This window comes from Aulostomus chinensis, chromosome 5 (assembly GCF_037954235.1).
Source record: "Aulostomus chinensis isolate RoL2024-O1b breed Wild chromosome 5, RoL_Achi_v1.0, whole genome shotgun sequence".
Taxonomy (NCBI): domain Eukaryota; kingdom Metazoa; phylum Chordata; class Actinopteri; order Syngnathiformes; family Aulostomidae; genus Aulostomus; species Aulostomus chinensis.
In genome coordinates, this window is record NC_141324.1 from 25,727,761 (window position 1) to 25,743,321 (window position 15,561).

Sequence of the window (15,561 nt, forward strand, 5' to 3'; positions counted from 1 at the left end):
AACTCTGTGGATATCGGATGTTGCCAGTGTGGATGCTGAAGTTTCCACTGGTGTTGTTTTGGAGGACGGAGGATTTTGACCAGTTAATGTAATAATCTGAGGTGATGATGTTGATGGTTTTGGTTTATACAACAATTAATCATCGGCATATAAACTGACTTCATGGCTAAGTTGGTTTATCATATTGATACATCAACAGCAAGATGTTCTAGTTCAACACACTGAAATAATGGCTCAGTACAAATCTCACGCTTGATCGATGTGTATCAGAGAGATACTGTCTTACAGTTATGGAGGCACTTGGACCCGAACGCAGAGCCAACTCATAGACAAGAACAGAAGCCAGACAAGTGTGTTTATGACAAAAAAAAACCAACAATAACAAAAACAAAACACGGGAAAGGAGACTTGGAATAACTCAGGCAGAATAGACCCGATGAGCAAATGACCCAACAATAAGTGAAAGCCACAAGTGGACATCAATAGTTAATGAGAGGATGGACAACAGGTGGTAAAACATGAAGGCAGCCGAGGAACCGATCGCTGTAGAAACATTAGGAACGGGGCTGTGGTGACAAGGACTAACGACTTGACAGGACAAAGGCGCGTGACTCAAAAAATAAAAAAATAAAAAGGCTGGGAAACAGGCAAAGTGGCGCTGTAACACTGCCACAAATACACCAACAGAGAAGAGGACATGGAGCACGCGCATAGAACTGGTGCGACGTAAACAAGCACACTGTAATCCGCCATGATTGCTGTTGTTGGCAGGATTAGCGCATGCAGGTTAAGGGAGAGGCAGGACGATGGCGTCATCGTCTCAGAGGGGACGGATATGGGTTGGAAACATGGAAATGTGAGTGGCATCTTCAGATTCGTTTACTCTGGGAGCCGATTAAAAAAAATTAGCGTATTGGAGCACCCAAAATGCCAGTACCATGTGGACGCTACGCCAACATGACGAAAAAAAAACAAAAAAAACCCACAACTTTTGCGGATACTCCTAAACTCGTCTCCGTGTGGACGGCCCCTATAGCACAAGGACAGAGGAGCGAAGTGAATACAAAATAAAAATGGAACTGACTTGACTAATTAGTAAATAATCTAACTAATCTTGTTGTACAGTTACTGCTCAAGGCGAAATGGGTGAGAACTTAATGTTAACCAGCCAGTATGAAGTTCATCTCCAGGATTTTCTTCTCATGCGGAGTTTCACTAAATGCCTCAGCAGTCCTTTAACTCTGCAGTTCAGCAGCTCCCCCTCTCTCTGTCTGCTCCACTAGTTTACTTATCGCACCTTCTTTTAAAGCGAACACACACCTGCTCTGTCCTGCTCTCAGCCACCTTGACACGCTCCACCAGTGGCTGGCCGGACATCTGTAAACTGTACAGACAAGAAAAAAAACAACAACCAAAAACTTGTCTTACAAATAGAGTAGAAGTTGTTTGGAGCCAAAAGTTACATTTGCTGGAATCTCTGATCTAATCTCACAATACTGGACAAAGACTAGAAGGTCCACTAACACCCCAAAATGTAATACAGAGCTAGACAGATTCATTACTTCTAAAGATAACAAAGATGTTTCAAGGACTGGTCTTACACAGGCTCAGAATCCTGAACTGCTCTTTTTACAATGCAAGCTGTAACCAAATGTAATAATGTGGCTAGATCAGGATTTTCTGTGACTCCTTTCACTGTAAGAATGTTTGTGATTCAGCTGCTTCTTTCAACGCGGGTAGTAGGAGATGAATGTCGGAAGAATGTTTGTATCATTTTATTTCTTTGCCGTTTATTCAGCAGGTCCGTGGCTCAGGTAAGCACAGTACAACAAACGTTGGGTCTTGGGTTGAGCAACAAAACAGTCAGATAATCAATCGGCTCGTGTCACCTCCCATCCAGAACCTCCTGGTTTAATCATACCAAGGGGAAACCCTCCTGGTCCGCATGGCTGTATAATCATCGCTGAGTCACATCTTTGATTTGTCAGTGTGAAGGGAAAAAAAGAAAAAGAAAAAAAAAGTCTGAATCCTGAGCTCAGAACTTCTTCAGCTTTTGGCTGCTAAGCTTGCTTAAAAGCATGTTCATACAGATTTAAAAACAATAGCTTATTCAGGATGGACCTGAATATGTCTCCAGAGACTAAAAGCTGACAGCTTCTTGGGTTTGATCGTTTATCATGACCAGCCTCGCAATATCAGAGTCCTTCAAGGCCATTTAGTCCTAATGCGTGTCTCTCAGAAAGTGGTGCTTCCAACATCATTTTGATAGCACTCAAACCTGTCTAGTGCAATCAGCTTGGAAAACTCCACTATTGTCCTGCTGTACTGTATTATACCTCTGAAGTACTTCGCTACAAAGAGAGCCTATGTGCATTCATTATGTAGCCGAGTGTAATTTATACACACTTTCTATTTTAATGGGATGCAATAGTCAAAAAAACACGAGTTTGGGAGAGAGTAGTCACTCCTCCTGTCTGAATCATGAATGCTAAAATTTTAAGCTGCAGGCACCATGAAATGAAAGATAAATAATTTATTGAAAGCCACTGAGCTGACCATCTGGATGTGTCTGTCTTCCTCAGCAGTAATCTCACTGAATCATTTCCGTCATCTTAACCGTGTCCATCATCTTCCTCTCCATGCTCCCAAACTGGCTCCTCTCAGTTTGGCTTGGCGCTCAACACTTTGGCGCTCCTGGTTCTGCTGGTGAATATAAAGTTCTGGCAAAGCTACCAGAGACTTCACTTCCTCTGTCTCATTCTGAGTCCTCACCACCCTCTATTTTCCCAGACGCCTGCTATTTTGTGGCATTGCCGAGCTCTCCAGATTCCTCCATTTGGTCTTGGTGAGAACTAACTTGGAGCTCCGCTGAGAGGGTGGAGCTGTGGCCTCTCTCCAGCTACCAGGCCTGCCAGGATTCACAAGTCCTCCCAGTTAACGTGTCAGTGCCAGGCAGACAGGGTGTGTGTGTGTGTGTGTGTGTGTGTGGGGGGGGGGGGGGGTGCTATGGAAAAGAGGAAGTAAAGCAGGCAGTGGGATTTTTGGAATCATTTTTTGCTGTGACCCATATCCCTCCGTTCTGCTCTGAATGCCTCAATATAAAAACAACCCAATTACTGTTGACCCCTGCACCGCCTCCAAAACACAGCAGCAGCGACTAATTAAAACTGAAAGGGTTCCCATTCCTTCTTTTGTTTTTGCTCAGTGTGAGAATTGGTGTGTGCAGATATACTTGGATTTACGCAATATATGTGTGTGTGTGTGTGTGCGCATCGTTGAGTGTGTGGCAGTTGAGACAGAGAGAGAGTGAGAGAGAAAGAGAGCAAGATTGCGTGGGGATAATTGTGCTGAATAAATATGATTGTCCATGTGTTACCCACTTGCTCGAAGCAGGACAGTTTAATGGCAAAAGCAAAGCAGAGAATCATCCAAACAGCCTGTTTCTCTCTCTCTCGCTCACTCTCTCTCTCACCAGCCAGACCCTGGGGGCTCGGAGCGACGAGACATCAACCTGCCGATGTGTCTGGCAGTGACAGGAGCTTCCAATCCAATCTCTATTTCATTCAATTATCATCCCCTGCAACAGGCCTCTGCGTTGTTTGCCCTCAAGAGGAACTTGTGTCTAACCTCGGTAGCTACCGTGTTTGGTCTGCGCTGCTCTCTTGCTTCACCTTGACCAAAATCCATTTCTGATCAAACACTTGATTCATATAAACAAACAGTAATAGAAACACTCCCTCAGAGGGATTTTGTCACCTAACAATGAGCCTTCAAACACATTCCTTCTTATTAGAAACACACATGGAGAGAAAAGTTCGTCATCAATTGCTCAAATTAACAAATCTCATGAGATCCGGGGAAGGCAGCCTGTGATCTGTAACAAAACCTGGAGCTCCTCCATCCACCATGAATTGGTGCCTGCGCTTTATTGGCTTACAGAACCGTCTGAGCTTTTACACCCAAATGATTTCACTGGAGTGTTAACACTTGTTAACAGGAAAAAGTGCCCACATCCACTCAAAATCTATCATAGTGGCATCATGGCAACTGTGAAGTCGCCTACATATTCAGTGTCAGATGTCCAAGTAATTTTCTCTTGTTGGTCCATAACAACAATAATGGTAGTTATAATAAAAAATCGTATTGTTTCAGTAAAGAATGTACTGGTTTGCTCAAGGCCACAAGCTGCAGATGAATACAAAGATGCAGATAAATCTCACTTTTGATTGAACCTCAGTAAAGACAAGCTGTCATGTTGGGCAGATAGGAGACACGACACAAAGTTTATCATTCTGCAAGCACGCACTCTATATATCACACGTACTCTGCTTTTTATCTGTTTCTTTTATGATGTTGTCAAATTTAATTTAAAAAGATTCTGGTGCATCGGCTGGATTTGCTTCAGCCGGATGCCAATGATAGACAGAATTTTAGGTTTGTATTTTTTGCAGAGGTGCAATAACCAGTGTCTGCAACACTCTGCTCACTTTGTGCACCAGTGTGATATGATGGTGACCGACAGAGAGAGCAGAGATAGGAAGGGAGGCACATATACAGTACTGTAGGTGGGAGGTTCATCCAGATGCAAGGACAGTTCCTATTTGGTTGAAATTTCCTCTTTGAATAGACATCCATCCATCCATCCACCCATCCATTTTCTTCCACTTACCCTGTTAAGGGTCACAGGGGGGGCTGGAGCCTATCCCAGCAGCCTTCAGGAGAGAGGTGGGGTTCACCCTGGACAGGTTACCAGTCCATCGCAGGGCCAACACATAGAGACAGACAACCATTCACACTCACAGTCACACCTACGGTCAATTTAGAGAATCAATCAGCCTCGTCCCCTCTTGATGTCTTTGGACGGTGGGAAGAAGCTGGAGTACCCAGAGAACCCACACAGGAACAGGGAGAACATGGAGACTCCACACAGAAAGACCCCGGGCCGGGGCTCGAACCCAGAACCTTTTTAATGCGAGGCGACAGTGCAGACCACTGCACCACCGTGCTGCCCTTCATCCCAATCCAATTCTATTTTTTTCTTTTCCCTCCTTGATACCAATCTGCATTTGACCATCCTTCTCATCAGCCCATTTGACTGCTCAGTCTCCTTCAGCCTAGAAGTTTTGCAGCCTGTCAGTCAAATCAGCTACCTATGACAGTGATTTAGGTAAAATAATGTGGGCTGGATTGGGAATGGACAGAGAGGATGTATGTATGTATGTGCTCCTGTTAGTTTTGGTATGACGTGAGTTGGATTTTTAGCAGCTGCCAAGCAAAAGCAGACAGGTTTGTAGGTTTGATTACAGCCCACAGTCGCCTGTGTGTTGCTGCAAATAAAATATTACAGAAACCAGCTAATGTCTCTAAAGCTATTCATTGTTGGATGCTACAATTTTGCTTTTGTTACAGTTGCATTGAATTTAATCTGCCTCTTGTTGTGATGTCAGTGCACTTAGAGGCTTATTCATTACCAAAAGAAAAAAGGAACCTCAGACTTCATTTTACATTGTGCGCTGCTGAGTTGATTCCTTTCATCTCACACAAAAACAGTTTCCTAGACAGTCGAAAGACGTAATAGCGGGAGAGAAAACAGTTTTAAAGCACCTTACAACATCTGATTGTTCAGTAGTAACATCATTCATGAGAAATGAGGTTTTAGTGTGGTACTGAGAACTAATGACACCCCACAGAACGTACTGCTCATTCTAACCATGTTAGCTTTGCTCTGCCACTAATGCTTCACACAGGGAGCTGAAATCCCAGCATGGGCTAACGGTTAAACCTGTTGCTCGTTGCGTGTCTTCTGTTTCTTGAGAGGGAGGGAAGGCAAGATTGCCTGTGTGTGTCAGAGCGAGCCAGGCCCCCCGGAGCAAGGGGCTCTCAGAGAGCAGTGAGGACAGCCACATCAGGGCAGCCCACAGACAGCTGGCTCCGTCAGATGATGCATCGGCCTTGGCATCCGTATTGGCCCAAGTCCCTTAGCCGAGGGGCCTGGTGTTTCTGTGTGTGTAGCCATGTGTGTGCAGCATGTGTCGGTATTTGTTCTTCTGTGGTGCTGGGTATGGCTCTGTTGGTATTTGTCTGATACACATCTACATTCTGGGGCTGCTATTTGCATGTGAATATTTATTTACGAGGTATTCCCTATGTTGAGGGGACATAAAGCTCCCGACACGGTCCCCATGAGTCTCTATGATGAAATCATCATGGGGGACAAACTGTTGTGAGGTTAAGGTAAGTTCAGGTCATGTAAAAGTCAAGATTAGGTTGGGTCTCATTTCCTTGAGTTAAATGCTTGTGATATTTATGTGTTTAACTGATGCCACACTATCTCGCCATAGGTGCGTGTAGCCGCCCGAAGCCTGGAAGTACACATCATACCCCCTCCTTTGCATTTTCACACTGTTTCTTCATCTAGTTGAAGCTATTTATGACATCACGTTTATTTTAGCAATTACTATTGTTTCAAGCACACCAAGAGGATCACACAGTGGCATATAAGCTGTGCTGCAACGAGTGTAGTTGCAACACAGCCACACCGGTGCAGAGATGTAAAGAAAGACTGGCTTGTGGGATAGGATTTATGGCGACCCAGGACAACTATCACCTAAATCCAGCTTTACCTCAATTTAAACTTGCCTCACTTCAACCGCGAGCGTAACGACTTACTTAAAAAAGGACAGGACGGGAGAGGAGAAGTGGAGCTGCTTTGTCTTTTTAGCATAGAATTAAAACATTATGTGCTTCAACCACACTTCTCAATGGATGTCTCTTGTGGGGTCCTGCATTTTGGCTCCACAAAGCATGTCATTCCCCTCAAGTATAGCAGGTTCCCGGTTTTGCAGGCAACTAATTATTGCATGCATGCACGTCATTGTGCAAATAAAGATGTGTAGCCTGTTAATTATTTATCTTTGCTTGTCATGCTGTTTTTGATCAAAGTGTCATACAAATAAAGTTTCGCAGAATTAAACAGAATTAAAATAGTGTGTGTCTCCATGATTTCACGGCATGGCATGAAGCATCTAAGTGTGAGGCCATGGTATTGGAGTGTGTGTGCGGGCTTTTACTGTCAGGACTGATATCAGTGGAGCGAAGGATTATAAACAGAAATGACACGAGGCATTTACATTATCCTGGACTGTGTGATAAATGGAGTTAATTATTGTTGTCATCCTGTCTGCTGTAGAACTGTCCGGCTAGTTAGAGCTGCGGTGCTGGCCTGGTGGAGAGAGAGAGTGACTGTCCTGTAAATGAAAAGGTCACCAGTCTCACCCTAGCAACAGTTCGTGTGTGCATCACTGCAGAAGAGGACATTAAAGTCAAGGCTCGCTGCGAGGGTCCGGCCGCATCGCGATCACAGGAATATGGCGCATGTGTGTGTGTGTGTGTGTGGGGGGGCATTCCGCGACTTGATGTGGTGGTAAAAAGCTTTCATGTGCCAAAAATGCATCAGTCTCGTGAACATCAATATCTCACAGCTGATCACTGTGATTGTTGCTAGTATTTTGCCCCCCCCCCCCCCACACACACACACGCACACTACTCCATCCACAATCATGGCATCCTGTAGTGAAGCTGCAGGCTATAATAGCAATTTTAACATGAACCAATGTTGACTGACTGGAAAAATAGGCTGCGACTTGCTAGGAATTGGAAGTCTATAGTGGACCAATTACCCCTGTAGTGATAGCAATATACTGGTGTAGCTATGGGCTGGAGCTGCTGTGGGTGTAATTGATGTTGCTCGGTGGCTGCAGGAGAGGTTGGAGGCATGTAGACCACAGAGACATTTCCTCTAATAGACCCTGCAAGGGGTCATGGCACACACACTACAGACCAAAGCACTTACAACCTGACCGGCTCTTCAGTGTCTCCTCTAATACACACTATCACTTGTGAGTAGCAGGTTTGTTGTTGTGGTGGTGGTGTTGTGTGTGTGTGTGTGTGTGTGTGTGTGTGTGTGTGTGTGTGTGTGTGTGTGTGTGTGTGTGTGTGTGTGTGTGTGTGTGCAAAGCAATGCAAGTTTGTCTTCCTCTCAGCTGAAAAAGTCTGCGTGATCTCGCTCTGTCAGAGGCATTACAAAGTATTCTGATTGAGAATAAAATGAGATGATTTTGGGGGGGGGAAGATGTGCAGAGAATATTACAAGCAATGTTAATGTGATGTTTTGAGCGTGAAGTTTTAAATTTATTTCCAGGATGTTTGTCCTAAATGTAGAATAAAATTCTTTAAATACATTCAAAAATCGCTGAAACCGATTGGTCGAGTCTCGCCCGTCATCCACTGACTGTTGAACCATGTTTTTGTTTATTTTTTAGCTCATTAATTCATATTTTGGTGTCCCACATCCAAAAGACCCGAAACAAAATGACTCAGTATCAAATGACCTACCTGAGGACGAGCAGAGCTTCATCACGTCGATGGAGACTTGGCTGCAGTCTCTCTCAGGTGATCTCTGGCCTCACGCAGAACTCTCAGGAAGTCCTTGTCACATACAAAAGCCTCCTCTCAACTGCTTCCTCCTCTCCTCTTCCTCTTGTTAATGTTTTGATATTTTGAAGCTGTCAGTGTTGATTGTGTACATGCGACCGTTGTAGCAGTACTCCTTCATTAAAGCCTGATGATGACAAAAGACAAACTCAACCCTGATAAACAATACACAATCAGCAAGCAACAAGGATGAGAGGGAAGTTGTTGTTGTTTTTTTTTTTTAAAGAGCACCTTAATCCCTTCAATTAAAAGTTACAAAACTTGCTATGTGTGAAAATGTGAAATGGCTGCTATATTTCTTTGACAAATAGATTTGGTAATTATGAAATGCAAAATGGAATGACCACAGACTGGCTTGCATCTAATAAAGTATCACATCATCATTTGTACAACAGACAAACTATTTTGCAAAGATAACAACATAGCCCTGTTTTATGAGCACATGAATCATCTAAATATGAGTCCATGATGGACTGTGCTTACGTGGAGACTAATGAGCCACAGATGATAGATACGACATTCATTAAGTGCAAGCACATTTTGAATAACTCGTTTTAGAAAATGATTGATTTTCCTTTAGAAAACCTCCACCTCAGGGGTTTACAATTAACACGCTAACACTGTACCTTGGAGAGCATTTTACAGCTATATTGGTTGGAACACTAGTGAAGTTTCAATGTGTCTATGTAGGATAAAATTAAACCTCAAAGAGAGCCAATTAACCTAACCTTATAGCCATGGCAGATGTTTTAAAATTAGTTACATGTAGAGGAAATGTTCTTGAGTCACTCAAATTCAGACAGTCTTTGTTGGCACGAGGGATGATTTGTTTTTCTCCCGACTGACAACTGACACTCCGAAAGGGTTAAATACCTGCGTTGTATGAAAAGGAAACTTTTAGTTGCGAGTGGAACACAGTTGTGAACAAACTCTCATGTGGTCCTAAGCTGCGGTTCCTGACTGATAGAGGAAGTTCTCTGTGGCTGAGCCTGGTGTGGACTGCGGCGCCACTGCAGCGCTAGGTTAGGAACGCACTGGAGCTAATTAATTGTCTTTTGATTTATGACTCCTTACCTTCCAATATTTTATTCTGCTTTTTTAACCTATTCTATTTATTGTTTACTTCCTCTCCCAACTGTGCTTCTGAGAAGCAACATCTTATATTATCTTAAGGAGGTATTGTGATTACCTGTGTGTGTGTGTGTGTGTATGTGTTTCTTAAAAGCATATCTCAAATAAGGGGACAGATTTTGATGAAATTTAGAGGAAAGGTAGGAAACATTACAAGGAAGGCGTAATTAACTTTTGGACTCTGAATCAAATCCTGGATAATGAAGACTGTGCAGGACATAGCTATTAGCATTTCTTCTTAACATAAAATTCCACATGAAATGGCTAAAATTAGAATTTTTCGTCCTGAAGAAATCAAATTAAGTCTCCTCAAAGACCTAGCTTAAGCATAATGGGTGACATCATGATATTTGTTCAGGGACTTCACTTTAATCAGGGGGATTAACAGGCTATGGATCTTGTTTAGGATCGGTGGTCTATCATCCATCTAGCATCCTTCTGCAGTTGTGCTCATCTTTGAGTTGTTTTGGCAGTTGGATGGAGAGCGCCACAATCAAACAAGATCCCAGACAGACTTTCACCCCTCAGAGGTGATAAGGATTGGGAAGCTCTCTTTGAGGACAGAAAATTGTGCAGGGTGAACACGAGCAGTCGCGTTGCTTAGCACCGTCCCAAAGAGCTGGTAGCCACAGAAGCTCCAGAAAGGTCACACTGTTTCTCTAACATGTCCATCGAGTGCTGATCAACGTCTTGCAGTGACACGTTCTTACCTACTGCGGTGTAAGCTAGATATGACATGACATTTCAGTGAATGTGTCCTTCAGAATAAACAACTTTCATATGAGGGCTTCACATCAAATAACTTACACTGCACAATTTTATAGATTAGCTATCAAATGCTCAAATCCGGGCAACATTTCCTGGAGTCCTTTCTGACACTTCTGTTATTTCTCGGCGTTTCTCTCTCTCTCACATTGCCGTATAACCGTTGGAGGAAAGCTGCGTTTGTGCAGTTACAAGAACCTTTGTTCTCCTCACTACTTAAGAGCGTCTCTAATTTCAGATTTAAGACGTGTTGTGTCACAACCTTCGGAGATGACAGTTGAAAGTGTGAATGCGATTTTTGTTGACGTGACTCCTTCGTGAAAACAATTTCCAACAGTGACCTCATTGCCATATGTTTTGATATTGTTTGTTTTCAGCAGTTGTGGCAAGGAGAGTACACCTCAATTACCATGGCGTGCTGTATTCAAGCCCGCTTCGTTCTAGTCCTTCTGCATTCTAAACCGGTCGACTGCGCCTCATTAACATTTTACTGTGGCGGGTGACCCTGCCATTCATTTACAGACGATTTCTTCCTGACAATGTTTTTTTTGTCCTTCCTCTCACAGGAGAGCAGGACATTCTCTCTAGAATGTAAATGCCTTGTAAATCCAGAAGTAGGCTGGGTTGAAAGGGAGCAAACTACCTTCTCATGTTTTGTTGAGTGTTATTAAAAAATTCAAATTGGGGTGCTGAACCACAGGGAAAAAAAAACAACAACAACAACAACAAAAAAAGCCCAACATTGCCTGCAATGTTGGTGTGCTTTTTTCCCCCCTCCCTTTTCTTCCTGAGAACACAAAGTGGTTTTCTCTCAGCTAAAAAAGACATATTTGCTGGGTTTGGACTTGGCAGAAGATCTGGGCGACAAAGAAAAGGGATTGATTTCAGTCGTCTGCAGGGTGAATATGGAATCGATGAGTGTTGTGGTGCAGCCGCAACAATGGAGAAGGTGCACACGTCAATAAAGATGTCTGCTCGGGAATTCCTATGGATCCAGTCATTATCAAATAGCTTTGGTTTGCCTAATGTGTGCAGAACTAAATCAATTATTGTCGTGATTGCATGACCACACACTTTTACCATAAAATTGCAAACATCAAATTTCATTAACTTACATTAAGAATATTCAAGAGTTTTGATTTAGTTGAAAAATTCTACTGGATGTGCCTTCATTCTTCTTTTCAGCTTTATTACACTACTTAACCCACTACTCTTAGACACAATGTGACATAAAGTTGCTCATAAAATAAAGCATCGGTGAAAGATGGACACAGACAAATGCATCATTAGCAAAGTTCAATTCAAAAAAATAAAACATGACACAAATATCTACTTAATCATACATATTTTTACTTTTTTGACTTTAGAGTAACATTATGCCAAATCTTTTTATGCCCATTTTTAGTTCATCATTTTGGTGAGTCGTGGTAGAATGATGGTGAAGGCGCTAATTTCCTGCTAGCTTGAACTGCCAAGTCAGGACTCGGCATGCAAGCTGCGGATTCTCAAAACAGATATCCTAAGATTGACAGTCATGGAGGAAGCTCTCCTCTCTCCAACAATGAGACATTCAGCGTCCTGTACTTATCCATGTGGGTTCAGCAGAGGCCACGAAAGCTCGGTAAAACAACTTAATATTGTTTTTAAATTGAATTTTGTAAACGTGGTTTGCTACGATCTCGTCCACACGGTCGCCCCCAACTACAGCCACGACCCCTCGACCAAGGACAGTGTGTCGGTCTTCACTCACTTACTGAGCCTTCACACCACTGCTGCTGCGTGATGAGCCCAGTCCTGACAGGTTCAGCCGACAGATCAAACGTCGCACTATTTCTACACAACAAAATCGATTCGGAGAGGTGACATGACCGCGGGTGCGCTACCTTACTTAAGCTTTAAGTTTACATGGCACTCTCACTTTTATTTTGAGACGCAACACATTAGCCTCAAGCACACGGTGCATTCGATCTGAGATTACAGCTGCGTCAAAATCATTTCAACAACAACATGAAATTCCTGCACTAAGAATATTGGGCTGTGGAACGTTTGTGGATGTGGACATCCTCTTACATTACCAAGCTGTTTGAGTTATGTCTTCTTTTTTTTTTTTTGCTTTCATGAGCGTTATTCTCTCTGTACCGCCTCTTATTAGCTCATGCAGAGGATGACTGCGAGGTATCCTGCAGCACCTGTATTAGATAAAGCCTGCCGCTGCACGCCTCGTACTGCCATACATGATAAAAGATAACATCTCTCCCCTTCTTCTCAGTCTCCTATTACCGGCCAGCTTTCTCTTGTTTCCTCTGCTTCCTAAACCAAATCTCCCTCCTGGGGGACGTCGTCAGGCACCCAGTTGCTGGGAAACCAAAGAGGATTGTGGGTCAGAGAAATTATCCATTGAATACCAACAGCAACTCCTCAGCTCTTGCTATGGATAATGATATCAAACCTAAATCCAGGTAAAATGTGGTTTTACCTGATGTTGCACTTTTTGCAGAGGGAACGTGTTAATAGTGAGAGTTTTCTCACGTGTAAGTGGGACTTTTCTCAAATTTATTTCAACGTGTGATTCTGCTCCAAACGGGCATTTGATACCAGAGCTGTTGATGACAGATATTATATCATTACTGGAGTGGTGAAACTACTCCAATCAACACTTTATACTGATTAGACACCAACGCTTCCAGTGCACTTGCAAGGTTAAAATGTTATTTGTAAGTCAACTGCTTGCCACAGTATATTTGAACAATTAGTGACTCAACTGTTAAAATAAATGACTTGCTAGACACGAACGGAAAGTGAGGTTTTATATAACATTTATAATATAATATTTCAAGTAACTGCAGTCAACCTGTCCTGAATCAACTGTATCCACCTGATCTGAATCGCCGCGAGCAGCCATCCATCTCCATTCGATTTGACACGTCTAGCGATTCTAGTGTGTGAGATTCAAAAAAAAAAAAAAAAAAAAAGGTCTTTCAATAAATTTAAGTACAATATAATATTAAGCCACTAGTTGTGTCTAAAGGCATCAGTCTATTGTGGTCAGGCGAGGACTGGCTGAGTGACTCTGGCACTCACAATGCGCATCTACAGTTTTCAGGCTGAATTGAAAGTGACATGAGAAAACACGAGCAAACGTATTCTTCCCTTTCACACATTTCACAACTTGGAGCTTTGACAGAGGAGATTCTTGTAAGTTCACCTAGTTCACTGGACTACGCAATTGAGTTTAGGTGTTCTACTGTCCCTCGTGTGACACTCTGCATTATGACGGAGTATAATCGACTTATCCTACATTCAAATTATCTAACATGGCACAATAGTCATTAGTCAGTCTGAGTTTGCACTTTAAAGATGTTTTATTTGAAGATTCAAATGGTTCTTCTTTCTTCAAACAGAGCAATTCATCCAAGCCTCTGGAAATCAACAACCCTGTCTAAAATAATAGTGTCAAACGTGTCGATCTATGATTTATTTGTGCCTGTGGGGGGAGTCCAATCACGCGACATCTCATCACGCCATCACAAGTCTCCAACATTCTTACCAAGTCTGACACTTAACATCAAAAATAAGCTTGCCAGACCAGATGGTCATCCTGCTGCTTATGATTACTGGAGTCATTTAAGAAGGTAGCGCTTCCAACCTGATGAATCTTAACCCCCTTGTAAAGATTTACATTTGTATGTTCATGTAAATGTAATAAATTGTGTGAGCAAGAAATACATAAAACCTACAGCTGTGAACATTAACGCCCATGATGAATCTGCAACCCGTTACGTGTTCATTTTAATTTAATATCAATTGACTGCCACTTCCTCGGTTCAGTTTAGATGTTCATCGAGAGGCACAAGCGTCTGTGTGTGTGGCGTAGCGTCTCGCCGTGATGGCAGGTCTGACAGCGCTTTAGACAGCTATCGTGGTGTCGTTAGATATTTCAAACAGGGGTCACTGGTCTAGCGGTAGCCTAAAATCAACCAACTCCAAAAGACAAGCACAACAAATGTCAAATCCAGAAACTCCCTGAGATGTTTTACTACTCATCAAAGCTAAGATGTTGATAGATTAAAACACAGGAAAAATGGGTTTCTCTATTATCTAACCAACAGATTCAGAGAGAAAAAGCATAAACCAAAATGGTGGTATTTTAATTTTGCAATCGCTTGTAATAAATCAAAGGATATTATTGTGATTAGCTCAATTGAGTATTTTAATCAATATCCAGCATTAGTAAAAACTATTTGGAAAATGATTAATGTTACCCTTCTCGCTCTTGACAAGACTGTAAATGCCGATAGTATAACAAAAGGGTTCAAAATTAGTTAAGGCCACGTCAGACTTATTGTAGCTGATCAAATCCTCCTTTCAGAGAAGAGTGTTTTGATTAAAAAAACAAATGCGTCAAAACCCGAATTCATACTTTTTACTAATTGTCTTCATGATACAGTTACCTCAGGAAGGTTTTGCTACTGTTTTTGTGATGAAATAAAGCAAAATTTGAATTTGAAGCAGCAGTGATTCAGTTTTTGAAGGCGGATATGGAACTCACCTGCCGTGTGGGCCTTGTATGCTCTCCGGTGCAGATGACATTAAACTTCCTTTCACATCATTTTAACTGCATCTAGAAGACGTTGGTCACAGCAAAATGAGTTTCCTATCAGTGAAGGGTAGCAGATTATTATTTTGGTCATTGCTGTGAACAGCAAGAAACAGCAAAGAGACACTGTGTATTTACGTCCAACCTAACCTACCCCAATTGTTAACAGTCCACTTGAACTGCCTCAAAGATCGAACAGTTGATCTCGTTCGATAGGTTGATGACCGCTGCCCTATCATTAGGATCAGTTTTCAGGGTTGAAACTACATGGGAAACAAGAGGGGAATTACAGACCAACTAAATAAACCATTAGTTATTTCCAGACTTGTTTTCACTGACTTCACTGTGCAGACAGTAATAACATGCTGGGGGAACAAAATGAAACTCGGAGGAAAAAAAAAAAAAAAGGGTTAGCACTTACTGGAATAAGTGTAAAAACTATGCAAGTGGTTCTACAAGCTCCAAGTTCCAGAAAATACTGAGGACTTGGAGTGTCCTCAGGGGCTGGGGGGGTGAGAAAGTTGTAGTGGTGCATCCCGAGTTGAGAAGAGCAATCCAAGCACCGTGAAGAGAAA

The 15,561-nt window shown here is 42.5% G+C and overlaps 1 long non-coding RNA gene across 1 annotated transcript in view; it reads right to left on the reverse strand.

Annotated features, from left to right (window-relative positions):
- Nucleotides 1–1,165: 1,165 nt before the first annotated feature.
- Nucleotides 1,166–15,561, reverse strand: part of LOC147261920 (uncharacterized) — a 59,019-nt gene continuing 44,623 nt past the window's right edge. Inside the window, exons 2-5 of the long non-coding RNA XR_015115897.1 lie at nucleotides 15,141–15,249; nucleotides 14,939–15,010; nucleotides 8,395–8,620; nucleotides 1,166–1,384 (exon numbers count right to left, since the gene is read on the reverse strand). This is a non-coding gene — a long non-coding RNA (uncharacterized LOC147261920). The remainder of the gene's footprint in view (nucleotides 1,385–8,394; nucleotides 8,621–14,938; nucleotides 15,011–15,140; nucleotides 15,250–15,561) is intronic.